The sequence below is a fragment of the Urocitellus parryii genome, unplaced genomic scaffold (assembly GCF_045843805.1).
Source record: "Urocitellus parryii isolate mUroPar1 unplaced genomic scaffold, mUroPar1.hap1 Scaffold_61, whole genome shotgun sequence".
In the NCBI taxonomy this organism is placed as follows: Eukaryota; Metazoa; Chordata; class Mammalia; order Rodentia; family Sciuridae; genus Urocitellus; species Urocitellus parryii.
The window spans coordinates 2,562,370-2,565,237 of record NW_027554109.1 but is presented as its reverse complement, the minus strand read 5'-3'; the positions used below and the strand labels follow the sequence as shown (position 1 = coordinate 2,565,237).

Here is a 2,868-nt window from a genome sequence, read left to right as displayed (position 1 = left end):
ACATGCCAGGCGAGTGCGGCATCCCCAGCAAAAAATATTTTTAGGGGCTGGGATTGTGGCTCAGTGGTAGAGTGCTCGCCCAGCATGTGTGAGGCCCTGGGATCTCTCCTCAGCACCACATAAGAATAAATAAATAAAATAAAGATATCGTGTCCAACTACAAATAAAAAATAAATATTAAAAAAATAAGGGCTGGGGTTGTGGCTCAGTGGTAGAGTGCTTGCCTAGCATGAACAGGGCACAGGGTTCGATTCTCAGCACCACATAAATGTAAAATAAAGATATTGTGTCCACCTAAAACTTAAGAATAAATATTTTTAAAAAATAAAAAATATATATTTTTAAACCAACATGGTTAAGTGTTAAGATTTTTAGAAATCAGAATATTTATTCACATAATTTTAAAGTCATAGCTAATCATACTTTATGGTAATGATTTAAGTGATGCAGTTTTCACATTTGTTTCCTTCAGAGAAAAGGCAGATTAGTTGTTCTTGAACTAGTCAACGCAGCTCTGCAAGAGGAGACATGGTTTCCAGCATGCTTTATTTTCAGTTCAGACACCTCACTTTGTTTTTTTCTAAATGCTGCCACTGTCTTCTGTTTGAAATTTACAAGCTCTTCTTTTGCAGATTCAGAAAGCTGTTCTAATTTCTCATAGCATTTCTGCTGGTGTTCCTCAGTCAACTTGACATCTTTGCTTTTTAACTGGGCCTTATCCAGAGCTTTGTTTGAGTTCTCTAGTTGATGAAGCCTTTGGTGCCTCTGTATAAGAGACCCTTCTCAGCCTCTATGAGCATGTCATATTGGAGAAGCTTTGTCAACTTTAAATCTTCATCTGATAAGACTCTATCCTCTACTTTTCTAAGGTTTTCAAATTGTTCAGCAACTTCAATAGGTATTTTTTGATGATCGTGGGTTTACCTAAAGCCAGCTGTGCAAGCTGGCTGCAGTGTGAATATACTCATCAGCAATATTTCTATGAGATCTGGTCATTCTGTCTGCTTTAGTACAGGAATCCTTGATCCTGTGGGAATAGTAAATAAGAAAGTTCTCTTGCTCAAAGAAGTCATCCACCTCCTTAACTGCAGGAAAAAGAACTTCATCAGCACTTTTCACCACACTTTTAAAGAAGCCACCAAACATCTCTTTTTTTCCACCTAACACTTAGATCCTGATCATATTCTAGGAAAACATGAAAGTTGTGATTTACTGAGAACAGAATGAGAAGAAAGCTGCTGAAGAAATACTTCATGAGAGGACGTAATCTTCTTAAAGACAGCGAGATACTCAGCTTCCAGTTATTGCTTCATCTTTGCAAATTCTTCTTTGTTCATAGCCCCTTCACCCTCTGCCAGTTTCTGCATCTTTTTCTTTGAGGACCATTGAAATCTGGTTTTGTAGGAGCAGGAGGAATCATAAGCCGAGTCTGTGGCTCCAATAGAGTATCATGTAGCCACTCAAAGTTTTGATGTCACCTGGTGACAGAAAACTCTGGGTTCTGAAATGTGGGCTGTGGAGTCTTGGTGTGACTGTCTAGTCAACCTTATCTCTGTCACTGAGGGCGTCAGGTGTGTCAATCTGAAGAGAGGGATCGACATTCAGGTGCACAGACACAGACCTCAGGTTGCACGGTCCTCCTGCTGTGGCAGCTACTCGGGAACCATGGTCTTGGCAATGCAGCTCTAGAACAGGGGCTGCCTGGCCTTACTCAGCACCACACAGAGACCACTGCCCAGAGGCCTGCGACATGGAGGGCAGCACTGATGCTCTTCCAGTGAGGTGCACTTTGACAGAGCACAGTCCCTATATTGTTGACCACAAAAGCTTCTGTGTTAGAGTGAGGCCCAGAACAGTATGTGTAGTCTGCCTTGCCACACGATCCACCAGATACAATGGTGCTTGAATGGTGCTTGTAATATTGATGCTGTGAAGAGCCTTAGGCAAGGCTCTAGGTGAATCATCACTCAGGCCTTCAGGAGTTTTGAGCAAATCACTGTAATCACCCTCAGAGAACTATCTCCATTTTAGAGAGGTCTTAGCCTGCTACCAGACTTTCATAGAGATTGAACATTTAACCATGGGCCACCATGTGACCATGTGACCTCAGCTGCCCTCACAAACTTCTATAATCTGTCCCCCCAAGTTACTAGGTTGCATGTGCAGTGCAGCACTGTCATTGAGTGGAAGAGGTACATATGAGATTGGATTGGGCAGGCCCTGATGGTGCCCTAAATGCCCATGGCCCCACAGACTATAATGGAGGCAAGGAAGAGCAAGTCCAGGGTACAGGAGATCTCCTAGATTTTCTCTTAGTGTGATTATACTCTGCAAACATGAATCAGAATGGAATTCTCTTAGTATTGTCATGACCTGTGGGCATCATTGGGAATTATAACACTTCCATTCAGACTTAAGACACTTTGGGATGAATGTTTCGGTCCCTTTCCACACAGCAGGTAAAGATCTGCTGAGCTTTTGATGGAGACAAAAAAGAATATGAAATGGGTAGTGAAAGTAGGTACAGTTGGCCCTCCATGTCCACAGTCTCTGCATCTTCAGATTAAACACACCTAGATTGAAAATTGTGTCTATACTGAATATGTTCGATTTTGTGTCATTATTCCATAGACCATACAGTATACCAGTCATTTACAGTGCACTGTCACAGTGTTAGATATGACACATAACCTAGAGTTGACTTAAAGTATACAGGAGTATGTAGTTTATAGGCAAATACTGCAGCATTTGATGTAAGAGAATTGAACATCCATGGACTTAGGTATTCATGGAGGAATCCTAGAACCAATTCCCCTGAGATACATGATCCGTTAACACAATTGAGGACTGGAATTGTGTATGTTGGTG

The 2,868-nt window shown here is 41.6% G+C and overlaps 1 pseudogene; it reads right to left on the bottom strand.

The window, feature by feature from the left end:
- Positions 1–484: 484 nt before the first annotated feature.
- Positions 485–1,367, bottom strand: LOC144252865 (sorting nexin-5 pseudogene; annotated as a pseudogene).
- Between the last annotated feature and the right edge of the window lie 1,501 nt (positions 1,368–2,868).